The following is a 16,743-nucleotide window of genomic DNA, read 5'->3' on the forward strand; positions in this document are numbered from 1 at the left end:
TTCCACTTGTTGGATGAACTCTATTCTCATGGGCTACTCTCCACTTGTATTATCATATTTCTAATTAACCCATTTGTTTATGTTATGTTCTCACCAATCATCATGGTCTCAAACCACAACTTCAGAAGTAATGACTTTTCAGATAAATTAATTTTATTTTCCCTGCTAATGCCTGTACTTCATGCTAATCCCAAGAATAATGTAACACTCAGGAATTTCAACATTTAACCTGATCATAGAACTTGGAGAGAAACTCCAGACAGCAGGTCACTTCTCAGAGCTTGGTTTGGCTTCAAAGCTAATGTGGACCAAAGAACTGCATGCCCAATGACGTATGTTGTGCCTGGATTCATGTGTGCCTATCTCTGGATGGCACTCAGCGAAGGCTGCTGTTTCTCTGTCTTCTTTATAACTACACAAATGCTAACTACCAACACTTGCTATTTACCCGGTTATAATTATTTTTTATCACAAAAGCATTTCTCTGATAGTGGTGTTGATTATGACATTACCCTGAGATATGGCAAAAATATGTGAGCCTGTGACTACAACATCTACAAGACTTGAAAAGCATATATATTTTTAAATACAAATTACTCATATCTCTAACTGAAATTGGATGATTTCAAGATGCTTAATAGTTCTGTAAAGCAGGACAGGAAATAAAGCTTTCACCTTAAGTACATGCCAATTTCTTTTCAGAAAAACGAGAGCATTGTAAAAATGCTGTTGATGCAAGTGACTTTGTCAGGAATTGTTTATTTGTTTCAGAGAAGAGTAGTGAAGATATAACAGTGATAAAGAATGTGAAAAGCATCACAAGTAAGAATATAATCACAAACATTTAGATGGTTGTGTGCAGATGTATGATTAAATTCATTCTGAGAGTAGTCATCTGAGTACATACTGAACTGCAAAAAACCCTCCCTTTAAGAAATTATTAAGAGGTTTAACTGTAACATAAACAAGAACGTGTCATGAAGTATTTGGATATGCCTCTAATGGAGAGGAGATAAGCTCAGATAAGAAAGGAATTGGAAGAATTTTGTCTAAGGACAAGATGTATTATCCTAAGACCCTAAAGTTATACATGTGATTAGGGCCACATTGCTAGAATAACATGAAATTTTTTAGTAAGTCTACATTGTGTTATTGTTGTTACATAAATTACAGCCATTGCTTAGGGTATATCTGAGAATTTGACCTTGACATGTAACACAATTCTGGTTCATTGATCCAATTAATATTTCTCATAAAGCAAGTTCATTTATCACTAAATGTAGCATCCACTTCCACATTCACAAAGATAGACCTTTTAGGCAGTACATTTGGTGTTATTCTCTCAAGTATGAACATGGTTTTGACATGTAAACAAGCATTCTCTGTAGAATCCAGAACAAGGGGCTAAGTACAGGTGGCATGCCTTCTTGAAGTGATACCTCCTGAATGTGTTCTTTAGAATTGGAGATGTACTGCAAATAATTTTTATCTGAGTTTTCCTGCTTGGCCAGCTCAGGCTTATAATTCACGTACAACTTCTGATGTGACATTGTGTGAGTTGTTCCAAAACAAGGAATTGTAGTCACTTAACAGTTCCCTTTCCACAGATACACACAAACTGTGTGATTTCCAGTGATCAGAAGATAGCCACAGAACAGCAGAAGATTATCTATAAAAGCAGAGAAAATGTATCCATTTCATACTTCCTAGGAGAACCCTTAAAGTTTATCTACATTGAGCTACGTTGAGAAAAATAAGAACAACCTTAGAGAGTCCAGAGGAAACTGGCATTAATGACCAGACCACTGACTAAAAGACTGTCATGGAAGGAAAAGCAGAGGTACACAGTAATACATATTCTGGAAAAGCTGATGGAGATAGTCAATTCCAAAATATAAATCAGGAAATAAATGCAAAATAAATATTGCTAAGTCTGCCATCACCAAGAGTAGAAATAGTGGGCTTTAAGTGAAACAATGTTTTGGACATATGGAACAGTTAAATTCTGGAGTAGATTTCTCAGGGAATTTATGGGATGTCCATCACTGAGGATGTTTAAGAATTCTTTAGAAAAATATGTCATTAATTATTTGGATAGAGCTGAACCTGCCTTTGTGCAGAGAGATGAGCACGATGGCCTCCTGTGAGGTCCTTTCTGGTCTTATTTTCCATGATTTTATGATCATAACACTCTGTCTGAACTGGTGTTTTTGGGTATAAGACCATGGTAAAATGACTGTGGAGTATTTCAGGGCCAAAATGTTCCCTTTGCTGAGTTAATGAACCCAGTCAGAGGTAGCTTGAGGGTAACAGTACCAAAATCCAGCATGGCCTGCAGATCTGCAGTTTAACCTTAAATAATCACCTTAGATATTCAAAAAACACATTCTGAAATGCAGGCTGGGTACAGCATCTATCAGGAGCCCCTTTGTGCTCAGGGGTCAGCTGGGGAAATGGGCCTTCTAACGGCTGTCAAACACCATCCACAAGGGAGTCATACAGAGTGACACTTCTCCATCCCGGGCACTACACATTCTTTCCACAGCTCAGTGCATGTGACTGCCTGGCATGGTCTGTGACAGCCAGCATTGCTGGGAGGTGCGAGCAGCTGCAGCAGGCTGTCCTCATGCTCCCTTTTTAGCTCCCTTTTTAGCTCCCTCTGTTAGGGCTTGCACATTAGAGGTTACACACCTATGTGCTGAGTGCTGGTGACATGGCTCTGTGCATGCAGGCCACAATCTGACGTTTTCAGTTATAGGGGTCAGCTTTCCAACCCCATCACTTCTTTGATAAGCAGCTAGTGTTGCTGTGCTATTTCTGGGTTACAGGGAACTCCTAGGGAACACTACAAATGCTGTAGCAATATTACCTCATGTCAGCTGAAGTGTCTGAGGGGTGCAGTGCACTGATTTGCCAGGGAGAACTGGGACAGAAACACATTAAATCTAGTGGACATGTCAGCCATCCTTCCTCTGGCATAGATATAGATCATTGATCACTGCTATAGAAGAGACAACTGAAGCACAGGTTAAGGCACAATTGGTGCATAAGGAAAGCAGAGGCCCAAAGGGCTGCCTCAGATCCTCAGACAGTAAGGATGGGAAATGGATAGGCTTGTGGAGCTCACACTCACTCAAATTCTCACCACAAAAGGATCCTTAGGCTCCAGCCTCCAGCAGCGATTTGTGAGACATAACAGCTGAAACCTGCTGGATCTTAAGTGTCCCACTGCCTCTTAATCTACATACTTGAAAGCAGTTCAGCTGCAACTTCTGTGCCCAGGGTGGGCGGAGCAGTCAACAAGGCAGATATCCTTGTTCAAGGGCAGTTAGATCATCCAAATCTCCAGCGGTTATAAGGAAGAGGCTGGTGAAGTCTTCTACCGTGGCAAAGATCACAAGTTTTCTTGGGATCTGGCAACAGGGCTGGAAACATCCAACCTTTCTCTGAAGCACGTTGGCTTTGACAAGAATTTGGGAGGAGTATACTTGAATTATAGTATTATGGTATCTTGTTTAACTTATCAAAAGAGAAACTGAAGGCAGTAGAGAAATTCAACATGAGGATTTCAAAGCAGTGCATGATGCAGAACCTGTTGCCCTGTAGTACTGTTCCTGTTTCCATGTCACAGCAAAAGATATTTCGTTCTCTAATTAACAGCATAATTCTTAAAAACATTCACACGTGTGTACAGAGACAAAATCCTGTGCACGTGCCTATGCAAAGCATTTGAGAGAAACTGGATGAAAAATGCAAATTGACATGAACTGTGAAAAACAAAAGTAGATTATGGTGCTCCTAAAATGTGACTTTGCTCCAAAATGTACTTAAAGACATTTTCATTTGTCAGAACATTGTGCTTAAATGGAATTTTTTATTTTCATGTAACAAAATTCAAGAGCACATTTGCATTGTATTAGAACTCTGGCCTTGGAACAATCTTCTAAGATAAACAGAATGGTTATCATAAGGCCAATGGCTCTTGGTTCACCATGCTGAGGATGGAAGGATACACAAGTTGCATTCCCCTCAGAGCAGAAGTAGACGCTGCTTTTCCTCTGCTTCCTCCCTCACTTATTGTGGTTTATAACAGAAGCTGTTTTTTACCATTTCCCTGGGGTGACAGACATATTTTCCTAGTTCCTAGTGGCTCTCACTGTTGCTGTATGGTCCCAAGAATAGCAGATCTGATCAGGCTACCAGGGGAGTAGGACCACTGAATGCTTTTACTACTTGGCCAGAGCCCTGTCAGTTACTTGTAATGGCCTTGTCAGAATTGGCAGATGAACTAAATGTCACTTAAACTCATTTTCAGTTTCTGTCTTTGATTACTAAACTACTTTGTTCTGAAATACATTGCTACACTCCTGATTGCCATTTTTTTCCCCTAGCTGCTCAGTTGACCTGTCGTAACAATGATAAAATAGATTGACAGTAATCTCCTGCTGGCATCAACAAGATAGCAAGTCTGCATATCAGTGTGCTTTAGTAAGTGGTTGCACTGATGTCTAGAGGGACTTTGTGTGTTTGATCCTGGCATTTACTGAGGCCAGAAATGTGATCCCTCCCAAAGTACTATTCTTTTTCTGTAGGGTTTTAACAGCATTTTAAAACTCCCTTCTATAAACAGTTTTCATCTTTGGAGGATAACTTTTTTTTCTTTCTTTTTTTTTTTTTCCTTTCTTTTTTTCTTTTTTTTTTTTTTTTAAATATCATTTGCAAAATTGATAATCTTTGAAATCAAGCATTTAAAAAAGACGTGATTTTGTTCATCTTTGAAAGCTCATCTACAACATCACAGAATCACGTGACATGTTCATTCCCTTTTACTTCTCTGTGTGAGTTCGAGTGCAAGATCCACATTGTTTTGCCTATAGACAAACAGATGGACTAGCTTTGTACCTGTGCAACAGCACTGCTGACAAATACCGTCAATAAACACAGAGGCACTCTTGCTCTGTTTCATATTTAGGCAATGTACTGGTCACAACAGACAGCACTTTGAGAGAATGTCAAAAAGCTTTGACTTCACGTGGCCAGGTTTGGGGTTTATCTTTGTTGAAACTTTGATTTAAAAGAAAACAAAGCTCAGGCTAAATCCCCACCTGTATAAATTGATGTAGGTCCATTGAAGTCGGTTTACAACACCTGAGAATGTAGTGTCGTGTTTGCTGACTGGAAGCTAGCTCAAATATCTTATCCGGGCTAAGCGTAGATAAAATGATAGCTTCTATTTTGACCAGATCAGCTGATGGTATTGCTTTCAGCTACAGAAGGTAAATCTGACTAGAGTACGAGGTAATGTCTCTCCTAGAGGTTCCAGCTCACACCTGGGGGTGCTACTGCAAGGCTGAAGATATTTCATCACTATATTAGCAACAGGTCTAATCCTTGTGTCATTACAATATATCTTGGCAATCTTAATTTCAGTTGTTTGAAAGTAAGTTGGATAACTTGGTATAACTTTTCCCTTTGAAATATTTCAGCATCTACTGTGGAAATAAAATAAAAAGGAAAGAAGTAGTCTGTAACTGATTTAAAAATGATAAATTGTATTTTCTTCTCTTTATACTTTTGGTTTTACCAGTCAGTACTTAATATCATTACTGTAAGTTACATGAACTGACTGTCATGGACTTGGAAGCAAGTTTGAATGTAGTTGTAATCAGAGGAATCCCTAAATATCCCCTGGAGCATTAACACTTACGCTATTTACTAGTGTTATTAAATCGAATTATTTTGTGATTGAGATCAGCATTTCCTGGCACTCACAAACACCCTGATTCTCTTTCACACAGGCGGAACAATGTTTCCTACAAGAAAGATTTTCAGATTCTTTACAGCCAGATGTCATTGACCTTTCTGACTGGACACAATGTTCTTCCAAAGTGAATATTTTTTTTTGTTGGTACTCTTGGGTGGAGGGCAATGCAAAGGAAGGCTGACAGCAGGTTAGTGAGTGGCCATCCTAGTTTTACAAAGGCTCTCATTAGGCTCTATTCTCTACAAAAATACTTTGGTTGGGTGCCTACACATCAAAAACTAGATACTGTTTTAATTGGATATTGTTACATTTGGATAATCAGCCCACAACTCTTTCTAGAGTTATTTATTTCTCAAGAAATAAAGTTCTTTCTGTGCATATTACCAGTACCTCTCATATTATGAATTATTTCAAATATAAGTTCTCACTAATTTAAAAAGATTTAATAATCAGAAGAGCTGATATTGGATCTTGCTTCCTAATCTATTGTTTTGCTACTGAAAGATAAGAATAATCTCCAGTCATGTATCATACAGACATTATCCACCAGGAAAAAAATAATAATAAAACAAAATAAAATAAAGAAAAAATATAGTTCTCTAATATATCTAGGAGCTCTAGTAATGAACTTTGTCTTTTCATAGTCTTTTCCAACTGCTTCTGGCACATTCTTGTCAAAGTGGAGGCAGCCTTTAAAAGTTGGTTGGTCACCCATTTGATCTTCATACAAAATGAAAATCAGGCTCGTGATAATTTTTCAACCAGAGTCTGTGAATGGCTTAGGGATTATTGCCTGGGTGTGCATTTATTGCTGGTATTCATTATTGAGGAAAAAATAAAATTTAAGGCTGTAAGAAGAGACAAAGCACTATATTTTTAAAGAATGGTTATGTCTGATTAGATAAAGGGCTCCTTAGTATTTGACTTAGTAAAATTAAAACTTTTTGACAATTCTGCAGGAAAATCAAAATTGTCTCTTTGATCCCCTATATAAAGCCTGAAATGACATTGGTTGTTTTGTGAGAGCACTACTTTTAACACAATTGAAGTTTACTAACAATTTTCCAATTTGCTTTCATTTTTCCAAGCAGCTCTACTCCACTGGGCATTCCTGCCTTGGATTATTTGTTGATTAGGTAACTGATGGACTTCTGCCAGTCCACTGGGCCACTCTGGAACTTGTCATGTTTACTAAATCTGTGCCTTTGACTGTTCAGAACCCCTTTTCCTTTGTATTGTTTGGAATTTCAGCATGATCTGATCTCCTATTCCAAATCAGATAAAAGAAAAACAGGAACAAATTTGATACTTCCCACAAGATAATAAAATAAAACAAAAGTCATCAACTAGATAAGGCATCATTATGTAATATGTAATAGTTACTTTGGATTGTGATATTGGATATGGTTGTATTCCGCAACAAAGCAAGATACAGAGACACCTGGACTGACAGAGATATGCCAGCTCAGAACATGGATCTGCTAGGGCAACCTTGGTATGTCACTGAGCATGAATGAGAAAACTGCCCTTAGATAAAGCTTCTTATCAAAGCTGTATTGAGTTATCAGCACATGCTGAATGTTTCCAAGCTTCTGTGTTACATTGCAACTGCTGCTAGATCAGCAAAAAATTCTATTAAATTTTATATAAGCATCAAAGACTTCAGAATTTCTCCAGATAATTTGCAATACTTAATAATAATGAATGCTGCAGAAAGCATTTCAGTCTCCCTTCTTATTAATAGCTAATTCCTTTGAGAGATTTGAAGACTCCAGAATATTTGCTCCATACAAAATTTCCCTTTACTCTTTTTTTTTCTTTCATATGCAAATCACTGTCTGTGTCTTTCCTCACACCATGCATCAGCCACTACATCCATCTCACCTCTGTCTACCACAGTTCCTGCTGCCTACATGGCTTGCTCCTAATTGTTCTTAGTATCAGCAATCTCATTCCTTGCCTTGCTTCTGCCTGGCAACAGACCCCCACCATAATCACGGTTGATCTAATTACTCCATCTAGATTGGCACTGAGAGGAAATATTCATGTCTTTAGGAGGATAGATTAACAGCACACCTCAGAGAACAGTGAACAGAGAACTGCTTAAGGGGAGAACAATTAGTATCTTATATAAATGGACAACTTCTGAAGTGATTAAAGTGATCTGTAAAACTGTCACACTAAATGAATGCTATCAAAGGCCTTTGTTTCTCTCCAAAAAGGCAAAACCACAAAAGAAAGTACTATAGTTAGCAAAACTGATATTGGAATTCAAGAACTAGGCACATTTCCTACTGCTGTAGCAGCTATGTATTGCTTAATTGGCTTAATTGCTCTTTTGGCTTAATTCTTATGTATAATATTGAAGGAGTAGAATGTCCTTCTGATAACTTGTAGTGGGAAAATTCAGAGGAAAACCCCAAGTAGGACAATGATTCATTGGTGATGACTCATTTAGGATTTGTCCCCTGCAATGGGCATTAGACCAGTACTGGGCAGATGGTAGGGCTGCTGGTTTGTGTGGCGAAGGGCCAAGCTGCAGTCCCAAATATTTCAAGCAACTAAAGAAGCCGAAGCAATTCTTGCAAGAATGAGTATGTTACTATGCACCAGTTATGCTTTGCTGTCATGTATATATATGCATAGATAGGTAAAAGAATATTCCCCCCAGTATTTTCAATTTAAAAAATCACTTTTTTGCTAATGAACAAACTATTGAAGAGTTTTTCAAATGGTGTATTGGTGTATACTGGATAAAAGCAGCCAAAAAGTGCTGTGAAAATTGTTAGCTGAGCCAAACATCTAAGGTCCTCATTTGGTCTCTGTTTCCACTGAATACAGGAGAGATCCATGGATGAAAAAGCAACAGTTCAGTACATTAGGAAGGATCTGTATATAGCAGCAAAATATTTCTGCATCTGACATGAACTGCACTATGGAGATGGAATTTATGGAGAAAATATTTTATATTTTGATTAAAAAATCCCTTGTTTTTAGAACAAGCTCTACGTATGGTTTTGAATAAGCTCAATAGAAATGAAATACTTTTTTCTTCCATTAACCTAGAAAACCCAATTTGGTGTTCACAGCCTGAAGTTATTTCTAGAAATAAAGCCCATTGTTCAAAGGCAAAATATCTGTGAGTTACATGTTTTTTCTTGTGTGCCAGTTCTTGGCATATACTTTCATTACTGCTTCCACAGTCCTGGAGACAAAAATTTTGTGGGACTTATGCCTAAAGGATACATTACACTTTTAGAGTCTTGTAGCTCTGTGGTAGGGAAGTCGTCATACTTATGAAGTGTGAAGAAATCATATTTGGACTACTGAGAATAGAAATAAACAACATCAATAATCTCTGTGTCCCATTTTTTAATTCCTTTAGTTTTAATGGCCTTTCCTTCCTCTGAATCTGAAAATATTTTGTATGCACATTTTTTAGCAGAGGAGAAATTACAGCCAGAAACTTGTAAGGAAATTCTTCAGCTATGCTCTACCATAGTTAAAATAACAAAAGTTTTGCATGAAACCTTGGCCAGTTCCTGAAAACCCTTTATCCTATGCTAAGCCATAGTACTTTCAAACATCAAGTTACATTTTCTGCAGTTGCTGTTAGCTTAGACAAAAGTAGCTGGAATGAGAAAGCAGGAGTTATGAGATACCAGTAAATGTCAGCGTTAGCCAATGTGCCAAGTGATTCCAGCTGGAATCAGTATTGGTTCAAGCACAGTCAGCTGATCCACACTCTTGCCATGTACTAGTGGTAGGAACAGTGAGATCTTTTGAGGCAGATAGCTGGAACAGGCAATCCTTGTATGCAGATGGCCGAGTAAACATTTAGACTGGGAAGAGTGAGCCATATTTACACATCTTTTTGTAGGGTCTGTGCTTTTACCTGACAATTTCTAAGAAAACAAACTTTTTGCAACATGAATAAGATGATTCTTTCTGAGAACAAAAAAATGCTACTACTTTTGTCACATTACATCAAGAATCAAATTTGTGGAAGAAAGTTTATTCCATGAAATTGATCATGACTTCCTCTTCCATGGGCATAAGAGTCCAGATTCTGGATTCAAGTGTCCTGCTAAATGTTAATGAAGATATTGCTTTAAAAAAGGAAAAGTCCTTTGTTATTCCACACTGCTCCCACTTCTACCCTCCCAGTGGCACAGCCTGCTGCTTCTCTGTTGTTAGGAGTACTTCAAGAAGAGGTCAAGGTGAATGTGCCATAGGAGTATTAAAGTCCCATGTAATTGCCCATCATCACTTGTTTGTCTCCATAGATCATGAGTGGAGCTATCCTTAGGGTATTTGCAGTTCTCTTAGGACCATGATCATAGAATAGTAGTACAGTATGGATTGAAAGGGACCTTAAAGATTACCTTGTTCCAACCCTTGCCATGGACAGGGATGATATAGTGACTTAACTTCTCTTGAATACACCAATTTGAACAGATGTTGGTCTAAGATCTTTGCCTGCAACACAAAGGATTCTTATTGCATTCTGCTGTTTGCCCCTCCATGTGTCTGGTGCATGTGGTTGCAAATCAAGATGTCAACTTTTATGGGAAAAAGAAGTCACTTCTGTTTTGTGATCTTAAGAATCATAGTGTGGAAATGCTATTCCTTTCATGGCTTTTCATAATTCTTTGAAATATGCTTTTAAATATTTGGAGTCATCTAATTACTCTTCTGAGAACCAGGTCAGACCAGATTCACTAAAATTTCAATTTTGAAAGATTTTTTTTTTTTTTAATAATTGTATGTTGTTATTTTAGGTTTGTTTTATTTTTTTGTTTTTGTTTTTGTTTTTTTACATGTTTACCTTTCTATTCAAATGCCTTTTTATTTTTAATGAGAGGTTTTGGTTTTTTTAATGAAATTGTGAATAAAATAATTATATTAAAGCTTTAAGTGATATATGGCCCCCAAAAATTTGTTTAAATATTTAATCTTAAGAGCAGGCAAAGCCTGATTATAAAAAGGAAACTGCAATCACAATTCTAACATATCTCCATGCTGTAGACACAATTCTTTCCTCAATCAAATTGTTTCTGTTGGTTATTTGTATTATGGAATCCTTGTCAGCCAGTTCTTACAATGGCAGAACACAGTGTATAAGCAGTATATAAGCAATGGCTGAGAACCTTGATATTGCTGGCTGTTTAATTCCTAAGGTATGCTTGCAATGCAGTTCAAAGGCAAGTCTGCTGTTCTCATAGTCATAGTTAAGTCGATTTTAAATGGTCTATGTCAAGCTTAGAGAATAGCACAAATGACCTATTGGAGACCCTGGATGAATTGCATGATTAGATGCTATGTCCCAAGCTTTTCAGAAGCCACTGACAGTATCTGATCTGCATAGTCTAATGCAGAGGTAGATAAATTTTCCTTGCAAAACACTGAAATGGCTTTACAAACACTTTTTTTTTAAACATCATAATAGTATGCATCATAAATTCACAAGGCCAAACATTATATGAAGTCACAGGCTTTATTCAGTTTCCATCCTGGAAATCCCCTTCAGCTTGAAAGTCTTCTGCTTAAAAATTCCCTTCTTAATGGAAACTAACTCCACTGCATATATACATGTTATAACAAATAGCATCCGATTCCCAAAAGACAAAAACTAGAAGTGAAAAAGAGAACACAGAAGTGTTTTATACAATAGTGATTTCACTTTGACACATCAAAGTCAAGTGCTAAATCTATGTATTCTGAATCTCAGATCTGCAATCTGTATATTCAGGAAGGGAGTTTAATCTTATCCAGGAGTAGTTTCACAAGAATGTTTTATTAATAGAGTTTGAGATAAGTATCCCGAGATACAGCTTTAGTTCATATGCATTGAACAGAAGCAAAAGTTATGCAGCTACTGAACAGACACAACGTGACTGGAGAAAGTTCATAATTTCTGATCTTTAGATCAGAATATTAAGTTGTATCTTGGCCTCTAAGAGATTTATTGGCTGATCTTGACAAGTCACAGCTGTGAGACTCTGCTGGTGCAGATACACAACTGTATACAAGCACGTACCCAGAGCACTTCCCAAGTGCAGCGTGGTGTCTGTGGAATGCGCCTTTTATCCTGGGATTCTCAGCATACTTTCAGCAGCAAATGCGTGTGTGCACCTGTTTGCCTTCCTTGCCTGTTCCCATCTCTACTTCAAAGGATCTTGTACTCTGCAAATGACTGCTCTCTTGCTGTGCAGTCTGTGTCCTTGAGCAACTCCCAGTGACTGCCATGGCAAAGATCTACCATCTGCTGACACACATGGCAGCAATGCTCATTTGTGTTACTGTTCTTTTCACTTCTTTATTTTCCTCACATTTTCCAGAGGTGAGCTACTTTCTCATCTATTTTAACTTGGTTCTCCCAGACAAGAGTTACTCAGGATAAGCACACGCAACTCATGCAGCACAAATCTCAGATTGCTACCTGCTTTACAGGCAGCTCGCTACCTGAGGATGGAGAAAGCAAATCAGTAAATGCATTTGCAGACATAGAGCCCCAAGGAAATTAAAATACAAGCTCTTAAGACCATGTGATGTGTTGTGAAATTGACCAAATTAGCTGATTTGAAATATTGACTGGTTCCTGGCAAAGAAGTGTGGTGTTACCCAAAAAGTGGCATACAGCTTCCAGGCAGAAACTTGGGTGTCCTCTGGACGTTACAGTTCTACCAGTTGTATATATATATATATATATATATATATATATATGCTATACATATATAAAAATAAATGCAGACTTTGCTTCCTATAATTAACATTTTTTTACTTTCATGAAAATGCTTTTTACATAGAAACAATAGCTTCCCAGCTGGAATTTAAGATGGTGATGAGAGAACCCCGTATATCCTGGGGTCTTGTTTCTGCCTTCAGCCAGCCATATCCACTACTTTACTCCCAACAGTTTCATTTTCATGCATCCCCGCTCAGAAATCTCTGAACTTCTTCTGAGCCTTGTTCCACAGCTGAGGAAATGCTGCTCTAAGCTGAGGAGATGGGATGGGAAAAGATGTTTTTGCAAGTGCTTAGTGTGCTGTGGACTGTCTGTAACATCAAAGGTATCTGAATGGTGGGATAATGGAAACTTTTAGAAGAAACTGAAAACAGAAGAAATATTCTGTCTAAAAAGGAGTATATCATGAAAGAATACGTAAGTAAGCAAAAATGCTGTATCATAGCCCACAGTCAAGCTTACGATAGCCCACTTGCTAGCATATACTCACATACACAGAGCTTGTACATATGCATATATGTGAATATCATCAAAAGCTCCTTCTCAATTATGCCTGTCAAAATGGTGTCTGTGGTGGAAGCGAACCATCTGCTTCACTGCACTTCTATTTTTAAGATGTTCAGTATGGCAGTTTAACACATGCAATGTCACTTCAAGACCTCCTCCCCCAGATGAACTCCAGTATGTCACTGGGTTGGCCTACCAGCTTTACGTTGTCTCTGTAAACAGAAACCCTATCTTCCTGCAGTCTGAGTCAGCAGCTGCACTGGAGCAGGACCTATTTTTAAGACTTACAGAATGTGTAATTTGATGTCGAAAAAGCCACAGGAGGGTATTTGCCACCTGACTCTGGAATGGACAACAGTCCTTAAATGGGAGTTTCTACATGACTATCTTCACAAACATAGATTAAACACTTCTCTAGCATTTGCTTTTCCTGGGCTGGAAGAAAATGCTGCATTTCAAAATAGGTGCTCTGAGTGTTCTGCCTGTAAACTTCTTACCTGCCTGCATGCTATTTTAGGACTGATGTGCAATGTGCGTGTCAGGTTTTCACATCAGATATGCAATGTGTACATCATATGTATAAGCAATTTGGAGATTTAGATTTAAATACCATTCAAGTATCAAGGGGAAAAAAAATAAAAAAAGCAATTCAAATGTGACTGAAAAGCCTCTGAGGTGTAAAAACATAGACTGACAAGAGCATGAGCAGACCTACAGAAGCATTATAAAACAGGATGTTGACATAGAGCTGCTTGCATTCTGCATCGCATTATAAGTTCTGCACACATTTTAGTGCCCTCCTGCTGGCACGGCTTATCTGAATTCCCTTCTAGCATTATCATTAAGTGTGCTCGAGAAACAGCCCACAGAAAATGATTCTTGTTGACACCATAGGAGGGCAAAGATGCTTGTGAAACGAACAGCTACAAGTATTTTCCAGTTGTGGGACATGTAATGAATATACCTGGTGGACCCTATTGAATTTTGATGGAAAAGATGAGTCACGTGTTGGCTTCCACTGCAAATGCTGATGGAACAGAAAAAGAGTTAATAAGATAACACAAATTTCCTGTGGCTGGTGATATGGCATTACTGACACTACTCTCTCCTTTGTTCATTAGAAAAAGGCACAGGTTTATCAATATTTTTGCATGTGCCTTTCATTGTTTGAAGGGTTAATGTCACTTATACCAACAAGTGACTTCTCCAGAGAAAAACAGCTCAATAGTGTTTCACAAGTTATACTGTGTAGGAGCCTAGACGAAATGGAATTAACAGTGTTCTCCACATCAACAGTGCACAGCATGATCTTGTTAAAGAATTATACTGCCTCATAATCCTCAAACAAATAACATTATGCTATAATGGATTGTTTTTTACTTCCTAAGCAGAAGATGGTAGGTTTGTTTTTCCTATTAAACCTAATTTTCATTTCAGGCAGAAGATAAATGATACATTGATGTGTTTACTTATCCTTTTCTTGAAATTTGCAGCTGGGAGGAGGAAACTTATTTTGTGAATCTGTTGGTGTAAACAAAGCTGACTCTCCTGATTCATGATTTATCTTTTTTTTTTTTTTTTTTCTGCTGCTTTGAAACTGAGTATTGTTGAGACAAACTGTTGGTTAATCAAATGCACTTGCTGTTCTTGATAGCAAAAAAGAATGAATTGTTAAACAGACCATCTATTCCATAAACAGGAAAAAAAAAATTGTTCCTAAAATAATCATAACTAAGAATTCTTAGGATTTCTCTGCTGCAGCCCACAGGCAAAAAAAATAACTGTTGAAGGGCATCTTGACCAAAACTTAGTCACCTACACTGCAAAGCATCTCAATGATATACATAACTGACAGTGGTGATGGAGCATTATTCCAACTTGGTTAAACATTTTCTATCTTTTTTTTTTTTGTATTTAATTTCTTTTGTTTAATGTTTCGATCTCCGAATGAAACAACATTTCCTAGCTAAGAAAAAAAAAAAAAAGAATAAATAAATAAAAATTGAAACAAAGCATTGTAGTTTTAAAAGGAAAATTCTTTAAAGTCAACATCTGTAAAATGTTGACACATCCAAATGATACTGATCTCCTTGAGAATACATTTCTTAGGTGTAAAATTAAAAGTCTAATAAGCATTATGCCAAACACTTAAAAACCTTTAGACACTTCTGGCCACTGGTTATTAGCCACTAATAACTGCTTTGTTGTACTGGATTGAGAAGGAAGTGATCTCACCGTAAATAAAAAACCTTAAAAGCAAATACAAATATATAAGAGCTCATTTTATTCCTGATTTTCCAGGCTGCATCCTGTCCTGTTGCCACACTCCCTGGTTTCTTTCACCACAGTGCTGCTTGGAACAAAGCTAAATCTGAACAAATAAATAAATTAACAATTGTTACATCTTCCATGATTTCACTTTGAAACTTTTTGTCAATTAAAATGTGTCTACCAGGGGTGTGTCACACTGTTTCCTGTTTTTATATTTCCACTCAGTTTCAAGGAAGCATGGCCCATTACAATAGTTTGTACCATTATTCTTTCCTGAGAAGTGATGAGGGGAATGTTCGGTGACAAACAAGGATCATCATATTTCAGTGATGCAGTGTGGTGATGGTGTGTTTAGTTCTTCCTTTTAGTTGTCTGCTGAAGATTATGAATTTTTCAGGACAATAAAGTGTGGAAGCATAGATGTTTTCCAGAAGGTGCAGTTGACCTGTCACAAGCCAGTACTAAGATTCCAAGAGGAGATGGGAAGATATACAGATAATAGACACATGTTTCTTGGGAATTCTGCTATATATTTACCTGAACACTATAAACATTTGCTAAACATTGAGATAGTAACAAGATATCTGAAGGAACCATATTTTTGCAGCAAAAGTAAAGGAGGTAAAGGAGTAAAGGGCAAGACAGCTGAAAAACTCCTCAAATAAAAAGGAGAGGTATTTGCAGAATATAATAATTAACTACCACTATAAAAACTAATACACACACAGATACCCTGGCTGCTCAGGGGAGCTGGAAAAATGCATTCATTATGAAGTTAAGGATTTCCATACTGAGAGGGAAACTCCACTTAAAAGAGATACAGCTTACTGACAAACACGTTCCCTCTGTTACCCACTCTAATTTTGGCTTGCAGGATGGGGAATCTGGCTACTCTCTTCTTCTGTCAGGCTGCCACTTCATTTCAAAAAGGCTGCTATATATCAGAAATGATTAGACATGCCTGAAGGCAGCTGAAACTAAAGCCCATACAGAGCTGCTGTACCATTCTGTTGTTCCTTCCAACAGTTCCTAGCCACTGTTTCCTTTCACTGAAAGTTTAGAGCCAGTAAAAAGCAAGCTGATTGCATTGACCTTAGACAATAAGGCAAATGGCATTTTGGCAGTCAGGCTGAGAATACAACCCAGATCTGCTTAAGAGCACTGGGGTCCTGGACTCAGCACGTGAGTTAGGTACCTCAGCATAAAGTTCATTCTAATGTGGAATTTGCTTATAAATAGCAAATATGGAAAGCTGATCCTTCCTCAGCACATAAGCACCTCATTTGGAGATGTGGGAAATCATAACTGTGTATTACTATCACACCCTTTCCAGAGAGTAGGAGATGTTCTTTCAAAGAACCATGCTGCAATTGCTCATGTAAAAATACAGCTGATGGACACAGTGCTGTCCTAGTGCTAAGTAACAGCATGCATTCAGGTCTGGGAGACTTCA

General features: G+C 37.7%; 1 long non-coding RNA gene across 3 annotated transcripts in view; it reads left to right on the top strand.

The window, feature by feature from the left end:
* The window catches only part of LOC107308264 (uncharacterized), a 45,765-nt gene extending 30,281 nt beyond the window's left edge, over positions 1–15,484 (top strand). For all 3 annotated transcript variants that reach the window (XR_014934976.1, XR_014934979.1, XR_001552728.3), the window contains exon 3: positions 15,321–15,484. This is a non-coding gene — a long non-coding RNA (uncharacterized LOC107308264). The remainder of the gene's footprint in view (positions 1–15,320) is intronic.
* The last annotated feature ends 1,259 nt before the right edge of the window (positions 15,485–16,743 follow it).

This window comes from Coturnix japonica, chromosome 1 (assembly GCF_054131305.1).
Source record: "Coturnix japonica strain WE chromosome 1, WE-NBRP24, whole genome shotgun sequence".
In the NCBI taxonomy this organism is placed as follows: domain Eukaryota; kingdom Metazoa; phylum Chordata; class Aves; order Galliformes; family Phasianidae; genus Coturnix; species Coturnix japonica.